Below are 17,478 nucleotides of genomic sequence, written 5' to 3'. Positions count from 1 at the left end.
ACCCACAGTCGCAGGGCAAAGGCTGTTGTAGATACGTAGTGCCCAGTTGAAGGTGCATCCCATGGGATGCTGAATCCTTGTGGTACCCGTGAAAGCCTGAAGCCAGCCTGCGGGATTGCAGGGGGGGAGGTAACTCTGGCCTTCCCTCTGCCTTCCTGCAGCATCAGAAATAATATCCTTTTTTTTTTTTTTTTTTCCCCCTCTGTAGCTCCTACAGTGGTTAAATTCCACACTATGCAGAGCAATCTTGACCACTAATAGTAATGGTGAGAATAACAACAATCAGTATTTTAATAACGTGCTGGGGAGTAATTGGAGGTAGATCCAGGACCAGAGCCAGAAAAGGACCATCATTTCTTAGCTGTCAGATCCTTTTCCCTCTAGGTTATGCACTGACGTTTTTAATATTAACAAATCCTATTAAAATAAATAAACCCGTAAGCATTCCAGGCCTTCAAAAATCTGGATATAAATCTTCAGTGTGCCTGCAATAACACCAGACCTCTAACAGCTGTACCAAATACAGCAATTTGCAATGTATGAGATCAGCCACCAGCACATAAGCTGTGATTCCAGCATCAGATAAATATTTTCTCATACTCATTATGCCCATCGGGCTTGCAGAAAACTTAGCCATGAGGAAAAATAAGCTGATGCTGTTGTTTCTACAAACTAGGAACAGGAGGGACTGAAGGCAAGAGAGCAAGGGCTGGGGAATCAGATCCAAACAGGTTTTGGGTGCTGTAATAGCCAGGTGAGCAGGGGTGGGTGTTGCCCAAAGCACTGATGCTCTGCTGATAGCTCTGAGGGCTGGCTCGGCCACTTCCAGGGTGCTGTAGTTCTTCTGTCCCCACAGTTCCCTTGGGGAAAGTCTCACTGCTCCAGCCCAGCTGTGTGACTGTGACCGGGCGCCTGACCTCCCCATCTGCTCCTCATGCGTGCGTTTCCTCAAGGATGTGCGTATAGCCCTGTTAACCACCTACACCCCGTTAATCTCCCATGATGGGAAAGACGTTGTGGCCATCACGGGCTCTCATTTAATCAGCAGATGACCACGGGATCTGTAGGACAGAGGCATTTTGTCAGTGTGCTGGGAGTGCTGCCCAGGGAGCAGCTGACTGCTGCGAGATGGGGAAGGCATCATCGTCACCCAAATGTCAGCACTCGCACCAAGGAGGTTCAGTACTTAAACTAGCACGGTCTGGGCTTGAAGGAAGGATTAGCAAGTGGCATTTTGGATTAAAATAACAAACTGTGTTTGAAAAAGACCTTCTGTAAAGAGTAAATGCAGACGGTGGTCTCGGTGGGAGCTAGGAAATACCGACAGGCATAGTTCCAACAATCAGTATGGAAAGATACAAACCACAAACCCCTTCCTGGTAAGCTCCTCTATCCCATTTTGTGCTTTAGCAACAGTTAGGCACATCTGATTCACGGTCTGCCTTTAAACCCAGTGATGGCTCAGAGGCTATACATATTTCTTTGTTACTGGTGGCTGCTATCACAGGACGTGCTGATGTGACATTGTTCATCAGTCTGTAGAATGGCTGATGGTGTGACACTGCTTCTCACTTACTGAATTTGGGCATGGAGCACCTTGGTCATGGTTTATATGAGCTCTGGGGAGACTTGAAGAGCTGCTGTGGATGCTTTTCCTCCATTTTCTCACTTCCACCGTGCTGGAGCACTCAGATTTCTATTTCATCTCCCACTCTGTTGAATAAATTTGTGTTGCTGCTGAGATAGCGGAGGGCTTTGGAGGGAAACTGCAGGATGTTGTGGGTACTCGAGCTTTCTTTTCTTTTCTGTCACTCAGGCTCTTCAGGTTGCCCATTCTCCCACTGCTCTCTGGAGAAGGTGGTAATGACGGCACTAAGAAAAAGAAATCTGTGGTAATGGAAAGGGTTGGGGATTGCAGCAGTGGTGAAGACAAAACCACTCCAGTTTTGTCTTATCTTGCTGTCTTAAGCACTACCACAATTCACTAACATGGCTCTAATTGCATTTTATCCCTTGTAGCTGGACTTAATATATCTAGACTTAAGGAACAATGGAGGAATGAAGTGCATGCATAAGGCATCTCCAGTGTAACAGAAGTCTAGAAAATTTATTCATGCTTTAAATTAAATTTAGAAGTTTGGTCCATCCCTATCTTTTATTTCCCAAGATAAGCATTACGCAGTACAACCGAGCTTTTGCTGGAATCCAATTTTTAATCATCATTAACAAGAAAATAGTTTTCACAATTTTAGGATCATGCACAGTACGCCTCCCTTTCACGGCGGTCTCCTCTCTGCGCCTCTGCTGCTGCGTCTCGTTTAGGAGGAGGCACTGCTGGGGTGAGTCAGCTGCGCAGCACTCTCTGCTTCTCTGTCAGGAAGAGCGGCTCTCCCCCCTCTCAGTTTTCATGTTCCCAGTGAGAGAAAATGTCTTCGGTGGCAGACTGAAGTAAGACATTTTCTTATTCTAGTGAAAAATGCCCAGCGCAGGATTCCTGGTGCCTGAGCCCGCAGGTGTGAGGCAAGCCCCATAGCCACAGAGGCAGTATGAGCATCCCAAAGGCCATCTTCCAGCGTGTACCTTTTCCAGATTTTTTTTTTTTTTCCCTGTGTCTCTCCTCCTATCTAGGATGTGAACCTGAGGGAAGAGAAACCCATTAATTAACGAGGCCGGAGCTGAGATGCTGACCTGTGCTGCTGCTGCAGCTGGCTTGTACGAGAGGACAGATGGATGGGGTCACGGGGCCCTGGTCCGCCCATGACAGGCTCCATCCCCTTTGCCCATGCCGTGCCACTGCTGCTGTCCCGGCCTCTGGAAAGCAGACAGGAGGGGAGCCGGGGATAAAGCTGGTGATGGAGCAGGAAAGCAGAGGCAGAAGCAAAGACCCTCGGCCACAGAGGGAGGGTGAGGAGCCAAGAGACAGACCTTGCCAAGAGTTCTGTGTGTGCCACGTAAATGCAAACCAGGGCCAAGAACTCACAACACATATTTTTTTTCTGTGGAAAAAAGTATTTTTCATATCAATGTGCAGCTTAGGGAGCTAAGATATTAGCTGCCTACCATGGAAGGGTGAATGACGGAAATGACCCTTTGGGAATCTAAAACTTGCAGGAAATCAAGGTGTTCCCTATGTATTTTTAAACACAAGGAGGCTACCCACAACTTAAAGAAATCCTCCAGGCCTCCAAGGTACGAGTACACTCAGGGGAAGCAGGCTAGAGCATCACAGCAGGCCTCAGGCAAATGCAGCAGGTGAAGAGGTGGCAAGAGCATTTTAAGAAAGGGCACTGAGCAGTGAGTTCAGCAAGGTCCCCTTTGTGCCTACACATTTGGGGAACTTTTAAGAACTATGGAGGAAAATTATGGAGAGAACTGGCTCCAAAGAGTTCTGCAGCTCTATCGTTTAAGGTCAAATAAAACCAGGAAACTAACATTGTCTCTTAAATCTTTAAGATGTCAGTAAATAAATGATGTGGTTTTCAGAATCGTAAAGCATCTCATATCTTCTGCTGACTTCAGCTGGAGCACTGGGTGCTCAGCACTTCTGGAAATAAAATCATTTGTTTGCCAAGCCTCAGAAGGAAAAGCTGAGAAGGCTGACTTGAAGTTCTTGTTCTTCCAAATATGAATACGAAGCAGGATATAAAAATATGAACTGAATATGAATTGAAGCAGAATATGAAACTTAAATCAGTAGTGTTCCCTCAGGAAGATGGTTATTTGGAAGAAAAGAAAAAGTGAACATAAAGACAAATTTGTAAACACCATAGGAAAGGAGGAAGGATGGAACTTGCTTGGCATTATTATTATGTCCTGTCTTGGAGCTGGTCTGCCTTTGCCTTCACTTTGTGGTATTTGTAGTAGTTCTGCATTGAACTAATTGCTTCCAGCCCTGGGGGCTGTCATGAAAATGTAGGCAGTGCTAATGCCTTAACTGTTAATTAACATGATAGCAAAACAGTTGAGGAAGGGACTAAAATGTCAAACAGTGGAGATAACCCGAGTATGAAAAATACTGCAAGAGGTGAGAGGCAGGGGCAGGCTGGCACAGATGCCAGAGGAGAGGGGCTCCTCCGCGGAGGTCTGGCTGTCCTCACCCACCGCAGCCGCGGCAGGAGCCTCCACCAGCCTGCTCTTCGCAGCACGGGTGAGATGCTGAGAAGTACTGCACAGCTCTCGCTTTCTGTGATGGGTTTCTATCAAGAGTTACAGTTAATAGATAAAGAAACCTTAAGCAATGAGAAAATGTAGAAATCATGTGGTATAATACAGAAAGGGTTACAAAAGTGTTTCACAGAAACAGACATTTTCCACATTATTTTTTTCCCCTGCAATATTCCACTGGAAAACAAAATCCCTTGGTCAGGTAACCTGAAATATTCCTGATGCATTTCCCTTCCACTGTAGTGTGCCAGCAACTGGGAAAAGCTTGAAATGGGACATGAGAGAGGTAAACCCATGGCATGCTAGTGCCAAAAGGGAGTAAAAAGAGTATGAGATCCCAAAATATGATTTATCTAATATGATGCCCACTGGGAAATCCAGAGATTAATGCCCGATGAAGTGAAAACATTTTGTCCTGGCCGACATAAAAAATTAAGTTCAGGAATGTTTGATGCATTAATTTCTCAGTTCTAATTTGGAATGCAAAGTGCCGAAATGAGAGGACTTCTTACAATACAAAAATATGAGGATGATTTTTTTGTAATTTCTTCAAAGAAAGACTAACATTTTCTTTTTCTGAGCAGTAATTCACACATTTTAATTCAAACATCCTGATAGAAAAATGTTTATATAGATATTAATTTTAATAAGAGATTTTATAGTACTAATCTTCTACTGCAGAGCACCATTCAGAATCACTTTATTATACAGTTTGCCTAGCAAAGCATTTCATCATGCAGAAGTGAGAAAAGCCTAAATGCACTGTTCTGATGAAAAGAGAGAAAAATAAGATTCAAAGGCTGAACAAGATGGTGAGGTTATGGTAAAAAAAAAGGCACCAAAAAGCTGCTGAAGAAGAATTACAGATAATGCAGTTGAGATGATCTGTGATGAACTTGTAAGGAGTTTGCTCGTTAATGCATTGCAAAAAGCTTTACAAAGAGAGGCTGATATCAGTGTTACAGCCAAGGGAGGTGAAGTGAAGCGCGGTGAGTGACTCTCTTTTGCTCACCCTGTGAGCCAAGAGCAGAGCTCAGACTCTTCAGGCATGGTTGAACGTACCTTTTACAAGACTAGGTCCTTTCCTTTTATGACATGACATGAAGTGCAGAGCGGCTTTTCTCTCTGGACCCCAACACAAGACATGAGTCAGAATGACGAAAACCAGTGATTTGTCATATGGACTTTTTCCTTAAATCAAGCTATGCGGTGCATTAATTTTTCTGCAAACCTGTTCGGCAATGTGTTGTGAAACCACACTCAAGCTGTGGGCTCCACATTCCTTGTCCTGGAGTACTATCTGCAGTGATTTATTGTGTGCTGCTCAGTCACCTGTATGATCACTGGGTTTTAAATGGCGAAACACCAACACGTCCCACTAGTTCCAGCCGTTGTCAAGGGAAGAGGGATTTAATGAATTTGAGAACTGGATGCAATAATAGTGTAAATTTAGGGACAGGAGGGACCACTGTGATGTTAGTTGACCTAATTGTTGACACAATTTCACTCAGTATCAGCAAGGCATAAAAAAACTCCTCTTACACCACAACTGATCACCATCAGTCCACTAACTTGCAGCTGAACCAAAGAGCAGCTTTTGGAGTAAGGCTGCTTGGTGCTGTGCTCACAGATGCCATGCTGTTCTGTTTCCAGCACTTAATGAACTTTTGATTTTTGAGACCTTATTCTCAGTCTTGCTTAGAACTGTGATTTCTTCTCACAAACCTCGAAACCAAGGCAAGCCTGTGAAATACACTTGAATTTCTGTGCTCTGTAATATAGCATAAGGTGCCTAGCCCAGAATTACATCCTGTGAAATATTGTTGTAATTTCTAAAACATTATATTTATGTGTATCTGTATATTTTCTCTTTTGGTCATCTATCTAGAATTATTCTTTCAGACTGAAAATGCTTTCCTGAAATGTGTCAACATTTTTTGCAGTACTTAAGTCAACAGATCACCTCCTGCCTCCCACTTTCCCTCTAGGACCTCACAGATGGAGGCTGCGGCAGCCAGGCTGAGTGCTGGGGCAATCCCAGACATCTGCCTTATGAGCAGGGAATAGAAGATGCTCCACTTTGCATAACCTTTGCCTTAGGGTCAAAATTCCCTTTTTTTTTTTTTCTTTTGAAGCCAGATGTTGTTGTCCTTCTGGGGCACTGCTCCCATTTAAACCTCCCACTTAGGAATGTATTTTGGTGAGCATATTGTTTAGCAAAAGTTGTTCAGTAGCAACTAACTTTCCCATCCAGCTATGCTTTTTATTCTATTTCTCTATGCTATGGGATTTCACATGATGTGTATTTTCATGGGATTAATATCAATGTGATGTACCATATCCCTAATGTATCTCAGCTCATTAAGTACCTTAATTCATTTTGTAAGTCTTTTGCCTTCTACTCAGAAAATGTACCCATTTGTGTATCATCATTTGTAGGCTGTTCTCGACTCCAGAGCACAGAAGAATTCTCCTGCTCTTTAAAATCCCACTCAAAAGTAATGGCTCTTATACCTACATGCTAATATCTTTCTGCTAGATCAGCTTATGAGGTACCCACTGTACAAAGCAAGCTGAATTCTCTGCCTTAGCATCAGGCTGTCACTAATTGTTTTTATATGTGTTTGCTATGATTACATTGTCCTCATTTCCAATATCTGTTTTGAAACACAATATTAGTTTATTTATTTCCTGTGTCACAAAGCAATCTCATGGTGAACATTGCTTTGCAAGTTTATTGAGATGATGTTTCTCATGAGAGCTTTGTCCTGCAGTTATCTTTGTGCTTTTTTTTTTAATGGTAGAAGTGTCACCCTTTCATAAAGTGAATTGCTTTGATTGCAGATAGAAGAATTTGCCCCTTGTGCTGAATACATTTGGGTCTTATTGTGACTGCTGTCTTGTTTATGGCTTCTGGACCTGGCTGTGTGTTCACCCTGGGTTATGTCTTTGTTTTTCCTTAGATGCACACCAGCGCTGCCGCTGCCTGCTATCCCATGTGTTTGGGAATCACATTCTAGCTTTACTTCTGCGATGATTCAAGTCAAGTCCCTTTCTGACAGTACCTTGCTATGTCCCACTGATTCATAATATCCCAAATGCTTTCAGTTCTAGTTAGTCCATATGGTAACATGGCTCAAACTGTGTGTGTCCCTTAGCATCAGGCTTGGCCACGTCTGGTGGCTTGCTTGCTTTGGCTCTCCGTGAGCAGGTGTACTGGGGAACCTGTGGGAGTTCAGGGACCTAAATGGTTTTTTGAAAAAGTAACATGAAGAGCCTCACTACCCCTTCAGATGCTTAAATAGCTTTTGAAATCTGTCCTCTGACATTAGTTCTTCTAATTGAAATGGTTTTTAGAATGCAGTTACTGCACACACGAAGATTTTAATCTGTGAAGTTTCTCTCCTGTGCCTCTTGGAAGCCTTGAAATCTCCCAGTCATCTTCTCAGCTGCTCTGTCACCTGTGGCTTTGGATTGTGCAGTTCAGAGGTCCTCATTGCTCCCTTTTTATCCCAAGGCTGACCTGACTCTGGAGTAACACATAGGAAAAGTGACACACAACGACCAAAGTCTGTTCCTTCCCTCAAGCACTATCCATGTTGCTCCGCTCCATTTTTAGCACTTGGTCTGGGGAAACTGCATCCTTCAAGACCACAAGGGACCATCTTTATCATGTACAACGCTCTTCACACACGGCCACGGGGTTTCACCAGTGTTCCTGCACCCGCTCTGTGTCCTTCATTGTACTAGAAAATATCATCTAGACAGATTCTCACTTTTGATTTAAAGATCTTTGCTGACAGGGATGTTGCTGTATTCCTAGGAACGTGTTTCCAGTGGCTAATTATTTTCACCTAAAGATTTACACGTGGTGTCTTGCCTGAGGCCATGGCAATGCTTTCAGAGGAAATTTCTAATGCTGAGGCCAAGAACAAGGTACTGACAGAGAGGCAACTGATCGCTTTGCTCCAGGGATGTCACTGGTCCTTGGCCCTTTCACTCTGCTCATTGTTTTTGTTGAGCTGGGGAAAATTCCTCTTGTGTCCCAGCACCCTCTGTTTGAAGGCTTCCCCCTGGGAGCAGGTGCCCATGCCATCCCATCAGAGGGACCTTGGCTCCTCCAGGGATTTGGCCAAATCCAATCTTCCCCCACTCTGGCGATGACAACCGCAGGCAGGGGCTCTGTGTTTTTCCTCCCATCAGCAGCTGCTCTGCTTAAGGGAAATATAAAGGACCCAAGGAGGAAAAGTCTTCAAGTCTACGTAGATGAAGAGTATGTTTTCCCTTAACCTTACATCACATAATTTTTAAAACTGAACTTCTTTAAGCTCTCATTAATACACCATTTTTTTAGCTATTCTTGGAAACATATTTGTTATTTTCCAGTAGCTTTTTAAAAGCACTGATCCCAGGATTCAGCTAAACATAAATGGTGGTAGTCTACCAAGTGAATTTGGGCTGTCAGAAGGTGTAGTGAGCCCTGTACAACTCATCGCTGCTCACCAGACTGGGGCTAACTAAAGACTTTCCCATGAACACATCTAATGTTTGGGTATTTTTTTCCATTTTCCAGGTTATTGATAAACATATTGAATAGCACTAGCCTAGGCAGGATTCTTGTGGGAGTCCACGAGACACGTGTGGTTGAAGCTGTTGTGAGTGCACATCTCTCAAGCTGTGGAGAGGACCTGGTGGGTTTTGAGGGTCTCTATGGTCAGATTTATGTTTAGATTAGCAAGTGAGAATTAGTGACAGGCCAGGTGCTGTCCCTACGCTTGCACATCTCTCTCTATGCTGAGAAAGTTGCTGTGCCCATTTCAGAAGGACGCTGCTGTCTTGGTGGAGAACAGCAGCTGTTGCAGGACATGCACGCTCCAACATTGCAAAGTTGAAAGAAATGAAAGAAATTGAAAGAAAAATGGGCTGAGTGTTGCCCTCCCTCTTCAAATTATAGAGCAAAATGTACAGGTGACTGTGAAAGTGCCCTATAGCAGAGATTGGCCTGGGTAGCCCTTTCCTTGCTGTAAAATTCAGTATGGGATTGACCAGTAACGTGGCTCAGCCAAGTGTGCACCAGGACCTTGGGTGGTTGCCAGCTCCGACGCCACCGGCAACTCTCTGCTTCTGCCTGGGGCTTTCTGGCCCCAGCACTCACCTGGCCAGTCCCTCCAGACCTCAGCAAGAGGTGATGAAATCACTGCACGACACGTATCCCCGGCTGGGGATATGGGCTGGAGGCTGCTTCAGAGTCACACAAATGAGTCAGCCTCCCGTGTCAGAGCGTGTTTCTTAATTTAGATGTACCCTGCTATGGTTCCTCCAGACGTTCATCCCCATTCCCAGACTCTGTGGGCACCAGAGAGCCATTTGTTTTATTGCTGGTTCTCTGATGCCCTCCTGTGACTTACTACAGGTGACTGACAGCACCACTGGGGCACCGGCGGTCAAGGAGGAGCTGTGTCATGAAGGGAAACATTTCCACAGCATGAGCAGACAAGCAGTATAAATTGCTTTAGAAACATCATTGCTGGCCCTAAGCTCTAGAGCTTGGCCCACATGTGATGCTTGTATCATAGAGGTGTTGCCCAAATGATTTTGGAATTAAGGTGTCCAAACTTGTCCCACCTTAATTATTACACATTAGGGGCTAAGATTGCACTTGCGTTTTTATTAAATTCTGTTCATTTAAGTAACGGGTCTTAGTACTGAAGGTCCCTCTTGCTAGCTGCTGAGGCAAGAAGTGATGATTCTCTTTTCAAAGTGAAATCTTAATAATGTCCCACAAAGGATACAGTAGGACTCCTAAGAGAAACACCCTCAATCACTGCTTGAAGTGGGAGCACGACAGCGGTCAAGTGTCCACTCTGTTTGGCTTACCTTGTCTCTGGCTGCTGTTCTCTTGCTGCACTTTCAGACAGGTTAATAGTGAACCTACACAGCAAACCATGGAGAGAAAGAAATGTCATTTTATTATTATTATTAATTATTTTCATTATGATAGCTCCTAGCAGCTGAGGCACAGAACGAGTCCCTGCTGGGGAAGGCACTGTGCAGACACAACGGAAAGGCAATCCCTGCCCCAAGCAGCTTAAACATTAAGCAAAAAGATTACGAGAGCAGAGACTAGGTCTCAGTGTCATAAAGCTCTACTTTCCTTCTGCAACAGTGAAAACATGAAAATCTAAGATTATTGCCTGACAGATGTTTCCATAAAGCAATAAAACGAGCACGGAGGAAAGCAGTCTTGCATGAAGACAATAATTTCCCTTTGGATGCTTGATTGCTGCTTCACCAGGAAGTTTTCCATGTCCCTCTCCATCCCCCTGACTGGCAGCCATTCCTCTCTGTGAGCAATTTCTTGAAGCCAGCGATGGAAAGCCTTGGGACAAGAAAACCTTTTGAGTGGGAAACCTCCACAATACACCTCTTCAACCCTGCATGTACTCTGCAACCTCATCCACCTCCCGCAGGGAAACTGCTCCCAAGGGGCTGTTTCAATACTCAATGAAAATAACTTTCCCATGGTTTCTGCAAGGCCATGTGTCAGAATTGCTCCAAATACTTTATTAATGGGACAATGCCCACCTGCAGTGTAATGCTCAGGTCCAAAGCCAGCTCTTAGCCTCTCTGTACCAGTGACAACGCTTATATAAGGGTGACTCATGCCCTGAGCAGTTAAAGCTCTTGGATGCTATTTTCTCCTCGATAGCAGTACATGTAAGCTAGGGTCTAGTTTTGAAGCTGAAACTGCTTATTTCATCCTCTAGCATTTCTGTGGCCAGTAGGGAAAAGGCACTAATGTAAATTTCTGTTTTGTGGTAAAAAAAGAAGAAAGCTTTGTTTAGTAATGCCCATGTATTGTTTAAACATTTATCACTTTGCTCTTTCTCAGAACTAGTGCTCATCAATTTATCATGCGCCTTACATTTTGCCACCTACATTTTCTTACTTTTGGTAAATCGTTTAAAGGCAACCTGAAAAGGTAAAATACCAACTGCGAGACACTTTGCAAGTTGGTGTCTGGGTGTCTGAACACCTCTGCTGTTCAGCACTGGGAAAAATGTGTCTGAAAGCCCCAATTCCTCTCTTCTGATGGCAGCATCCCTGTCTTCGCCCACTGCCAGCACCCTCCCTCTCCACCAGGACAGCCAGCCACAGATCAGGCACTGAAATAAGACCTCAGGGAGGTGGAGGAAAACGGCTTTGGGTTTCTCCCTCTGCCGCCTCTGCCCACCTTGGCAGCCAGGCAGTGGGCAGAATTGGCTGAGGGCACACAGTTGTGCCCATGGGGGCTGGAGCCAGCCAGTGCCCAGCTGCAGGGCTGTGGTGAACAACTGCAACAGTGGTACCTCCTGCCTGGACAGGGCGTCAGGGCATTCAGCAAACACTGCCATCTGCTCCTCTGGCTCTGGGCTTGGAGCCTGCGATGGTCTGCAAAAGCCTGGCCGATCCCTGGCCACAAGAAGACCCTCAGCCACCCTCCTCCACCCCCTATGGTTAACCGTCTGCTTCCAGGTACCATGAGGGCAGTGGACACCCAGAAAGCCAGCGAGGAAGGATGGCATCTCTCCCTGTCCCTCGGTGGCATGTGGACATGGGGTGGTGGAGCCCTCTCCCCATGCTGACATGGGGACAGCTGGGACATGGCACGCTTCCCGTGCTGATCACCCCAAAGGGTTTCATGCTGCACCAAAGTCCAGCTTTGAAGATTTAAGAGCAGGCAGGCTGCTACCCCCCGCCACACAGGAGTTGTTTCTTTACAATGTATGTTTTATTTATAGATTAACATTAACATTTGCAAGAGGAATGACTTGGGCTCTGAGTTATCACTTCCTATTAACCTGAAATTATTGAGTGTCTGAAATTCGTGAGGAAACCCAGTGAGCAGAAAGTATCAGAAAAATGTTCCCCTCCTTCCCTTGAAGCACAGAGACTAAACAACCTCCTCCCTTTGGAGGGCTGTGCAAAACCACGGAAATGTCAAACGAGAGCGCTAGGCAATTGTCTTTTTAAAGAATCATAAACACTATCCTTTTCCCATCTCATGTGTGTACAGCTCTTAATGTATATTGCATATCATGTATATTATCGGATCCTCTTTGCCATTAATAATTGATTTTAGACTGCACAGAGGGGGAGATCCTGCAGCCCTACATTGTGTGTTACAGCCCTTGCTCCTATGGAAATATTTCCCTCCAGCAACAATACAGCAGTCTTGGGTTTTTGTTTGAAGAGGCTTTGAGGGGGCTGGGGGAAAAAAAAAGTCCCTATTCAGCTACCCAGGGCTGGGCACGGGGATGGGGAAGGGCTGCAATGGCTCCCTTGCCCCACTGCTGCGGGGCCAGGCCCACTCTTATCCCCAACAGAGGATTTCTGTGCTGGCTTGTGGGTAGCTTGGGACATAGGCAGGGCTCATCTCAGCAAGTTTAGACACCTACAGTTTAAGCATCTTAATCTGATTGCCTAGGTCCCTCCTTCATCTCACTTGGGTGCCAGCTGCCCCCCACAGAGGTGGCTGAACAGTCAATAAATAGATGGGCTGAGCTGCTCTCTCTTCCTCAGTGGTAACAGGGAGAATTTCACTGACTAGCTGATGAGAGATGTCTAACTTTTTTTTTAGGTGTCTAAGTGATCCATCATGAAGCCTAGGCTGTGAGGAGGAGGGTGGTCCTCATACCTCCAGGGTAGCCTCTGCAATTACGCAGAAGGCCACTTGCTGTCCCTGAGCCTGAAAATCGGGGCAAGGCAAGGGAAGGAAGATTGCTTTTGTCATTTAACCTCCACATCTGAAACGCAATATTTTTAGTGCCTCATTTTCAGGCATTCTTCATCTTCATTCAGCCAAATCAGGAATAATCACTTGCATTTATGTAGCAACTTTCAGGCAGAAGAAGTCTAAAATGCTTTACAGATCCAAGATGGCTATTTACATTGCTTTTTATTTAATCTTCCTTATGCTCTGGTTGGGGACAAACCGGTATCAATCAATTCTTTCTGCGCTTATGAACTTTCATGATCTGTGACTGACAACTTTAATAATCTTCTTTATGAAGCCTAGGCAGCATCCAGAGTAGCACCTAAATGGTCCCCAGGAGCCGTAATTAAAATTAGGCCGCCCATGGGTTGCTTTGATTACAACAAGGCAGGCCACCTTAACCTTCAATTTATGCTGACTTGAAAGATGGCTCATACAGAGAACCTGTATGCCAGACATAGATTTGAATTAATTATGCTGATTCTCTGGTTTTATTTTACAATCTGATTAGGCTTACAAATGAAATCACAGTCCCATCCTTCGCAAGAGCTTTGGTATGAATGCCAACTCCCAGCAGCCCGCTGTGGGGTACCTGTGGGCTTTCCATCCATTCTCCAGCACAAGGGATGTGTTTGGGCATCTGTGGGAGGTGGTGGCCTGTCATGCACCACTGCTGAGCTATTGCTGGCTGCAAGACACAAAGCTCCTAATTTGATCGCATAGCTGATGGGCTGCAAATGTGTACTGAGCATAAGCAACCCCAGCAAACCCCAGCTCAGCCTGATCCCCTCTTTCCTCCTGCTTCTCACAAATGGAGCAGGCTTTTTGGTGTTCCTTGTCTTCTAGCTGCACGGAATAGGCTCTTCATTAGTGTCAACAATATCTGAAAAACTAGTCAGAAAATGTGGTTTCTTATGTCAGGTTATCTTCTAACTTCTGTGAACCAAAACATAGCTTCACATAGGGCGTTTTGCATAAATTAAGCTGGGTGTCTCTCATGTTGTGTAGTTTGAAAAGCCAGATCTGAAAGGTGGTGGATGCATTTCAGCAAGGCTATAATTTTGTTACAGTCACTTTTAGAATACGTCAAAACAGAGATATGAAACCTTCTCCCCCTCCAGCAAATTTACCAAACCCGCTGGTACCACATGAATGGCACGTAGCATAGCTTATCAGCCTTCTTGCGGAACTTCTTAACAATTGTATTTTCAGAGGTTTCTTTCCTTTTCTTTCCTAAAAGCCTGTAATATATCACCAGCTGAACTACAGTCTCCCTCACACAATAGTTTTCCCGTAGGTTGGCAAAGTACATCGAGTCAGGGGATTTCTTCAAATGCCTGGTTTTCCTCTGTGTCATGGTTTAACCGCAGCTGGCAACTAAGCCCCCCACAGCCACTCGCTCACTCCCCCTTGGTGGGATGGGGGAGAGAATTGGAAGAGTAAAGATGAGAAAACTCGTGGGTTGAGATAAAGACAGTTTAATAGGGAAAGCAAAAGCCACACACACAAGCAAGGCATAACAAAGAATTCCTTCACTACTTCCCATGGGCAGGCAGGTGTTCAGCCATCTCCAGGGAAGCAGGGCTCCATCACGTGTAACGGTTACTTGGGAAGACAAACGCCATCACTCTGAACGTCCCCCCTTCCTTCTTCTTCCCCCAGCTTTTATTGCTGATCACGTCATACGGTGTGGGATATCCCTCTGGCCAGTTGGGGTCAGCTGTCCTGGCTGCATCTCCTCCCAACTTCTTGTGCGTTATCAACACTGTTTTCAGCACAAATGCCAAACGTAGCCCCATACCAGCTACTATGAAGAAAGTTAACTCTATCCCAGCCAAAACCAGCACACTGACAAAATATTGTCCTTTTACAGCAGCAAAGACATGCCATGTACTTTTGCAGCACCTGTGATAGATCTAGCCTGTCTTTTTCATTGTCATCTTTTAATACAATACAGACAAAAAGCTACAATGCTCTTTTATTGGTAAGTATGACACAAAATAGGGTTGCGCTCTTTCTTGCTGCCTCCCATTAGTCCATAAACAGCCATGTAGGTTGAGATCAGAAAATACATTTTACCTAGAACTGAGTGACTGCCAGTGTCTATGACCATGTTTATGTTGTTCCCACCGCTGTTGATCCCTGGGGTACCGCTGTCCCCAGCTGCCTAGCCCGAGCAACTGGCTTGCCAGGGCAAAGCTGGCACTCGCACCTCTTTGCCAGGCAGCAGTCAGGTGTCCTGACTTGGCTAAAAGGAGAAGGAGAAATCCTCATCCCTCTTTGCATCTACAAAGTGGCAGGGGGCAGAGATGGATCCCTCTTGAGAGTAAGGGCACCCCGCGAGCAGACTGCAGGACCAGCACGAGCTCGGTGGCACACAGGACTCTTGTAGAGGATAGGAAATAATGGCCAGGCCCAGCTTATTCCTCGCATGCAATTTTTAAGTTTCTCCTTGAACTAAAGGCTTTTCGAGACACTGCTCATGCAAGTTCAGGTTGTTGATGTGATAATTCTGCTGCTCTTCTGTTGAACTGAGGATGTCCCTATGGAGAATTACTTCCCATCTCCTGTAATGTTTTCGGTCCAGCAACCAAGCAGCTCCTTCAAACACCAGCTTAAAATGTCTGCCTCAAAGATGGCAGAACACCGAGTGTTTTGGTAGGCAGTCTTTGGAGAGTTCAAGCCTAAAATTCCTCTCCCCTGTCAACTGCAGGCACTGAGTTCTTGCAGCGAGCGCCACAGTGCTGGAGTTGGAGTAGGTCTCGCTCTGAAAAGGGAGATCAGGAATTTGCCAGATATTTAGCTTATCCTGCACTGTCTTCTGGGTATTTTAGGAAGGCTTTGTGTATGTTGCCCGAGCTTTACTTCTTCATTTCCACAAATTATTAAACTGCCAATCTTCATATTGCTGGTGAAATCCTATTAAAATGTTTCAAATTATCATTACAAATTGAATCTTCTCTCACGTGTCTCATGTACTATGAATCCTATTTTATTAATGCTGCAATATTTCAGGTCTAGAATTAAAACCAGAAGGGTTGGTATAGTAATTAGTCCTTGAAATAATTTTATCTGCTGTGCTTTGATGCCATTTAATATTTGGTGAGTTAATGACAGAGCTCTTCCTAGCAGCGTTTCTGTGTCTGCGTTGTTGTGATGCCATTTGAAATAGGAATTGGTTTCACTGTGAAAGGGCTGTCTGCGGTAGTTGAGGAATGTCTTCGGACATACCTTATAAAGGTGAGGAAAGGAGAAGCGCCAGGCTTTGCCTTGCTTTCAGAGAGCCTGGGACACGCACTCACCCTTGCAGCCTGCCAGGGACAGAGCATCTCCAGGGGAGAGGGACAGTGGCAGGAGAGGAAAGACATGAAGAAGGAAGGGGCTGAGAGGGCTATGCCAGCCTGTGAGGTTGTCTCGGGGGCTCAAGCATGCCCTGTAATAATCCAGCCCTGCAACAGCAAGGGAGGAGCCCAGAGCTTGTCTTTGCTTTAACTGTATGTGACCTCCCAAGGATGTTTCTCAGTGACCAGGTACAATCCTGCACCTTCTGGGAACACCTTACCTGCATATATCACCTTTCTGCTAAGTCCTGATCTATGGCAGCTCGAACCATGCCCCATTTCTAGGGCAGCTTCTCAAAAAAGTTCCCTTCAGCGCTGACTTGACCTCTAGAAACCTCAGCCACAAAATCACACCAAATTGGTGAACAATAAATTTCAAAGAGGGGTTTAAACAAGCAAGGCTGTGCAGGGAGGAGGAGAAAGAACTAAAGACTCACACTAATTTTGGAAACATGAATTATCCCCAAGGGCAAACATATCACTGGTAGCTGCTAGTATTTCTGGAGGGAGGCAGCCGCTAGCCCCTCTCTCTGCTTGAATCCCAGTCTTGTGCTGGCTCAGGGAGGGTGGGAAACTGGCTTAAGCAGCTTCACAGCCATGCTGGTTGGAAAGGACTTCTGGAGGCGTCCAGCCCAGCCTCAAGAGCAAGTGGGACAAGACACAGTCAGGCGATTCATGTCTACATGAATCTTGAGGACCTCCATGGACGGCGCTTCCACAGCCTCTCTGGGCACCCTCTCCAGGCAACCTCTCCATCACTGTTCCGATGAAGAGAGTGCAGCCTTACCAACAGGTGATGTGCCGGGCAGTGGGGGTTAGTGTGTCCTCTGCCACCAGCAAGCAGCTTGCACCGCTGCCAGGGTGGAGGTGGGAATTACTCCACAGAGGGATTGCGCTCTGCTGCTTTGAATAGCGAACCACAGTTGGGTTTGATTGCTAAAGCCGTTCTGCACCACTGTTGGGAGGCACAGCTCTTGGAGATGGTCTAGAGATACTGCCTGTTTTTCCCTTAATGTCAGCAGAAGCTAAAGCTGTGGTTGTTACTATTAATTACCTGACTATATCTGTTGTGCAGGTAGGTTAAGTTTTAATTTACCTCCTGCTGTGTCAGTGAAATGTCAAGAAGAGAAAGTGCTTTATGAAGCACCACATAAAGCCAAGGTAGATGTGGGAGGTCAGTTAATAGTTCAGGTGCTTTTGAAATCTTTTAGGTTTCCT

The sequence above is a fragment of the Nipponia nippon genome, unplaced genomic scaffold (assembly GCF_047370975.1).
Source record: "Nipponia nippon isolate SJK-2023a ecotype South Korea unplaced genomic scaffold, ASM4737097v1 scaffold_3, whole genome shotgun sequence".
Classification (NCBI taxonomy): domain Eukaryota; kingdom Metazoa; phylum Chordata; class Aves; order Pelecaniformes; family Threskiornithidae; genus Nipponia; species Nipponia nippon.
Note: the sequence above shows the minus strand (reverse complement) of the source record.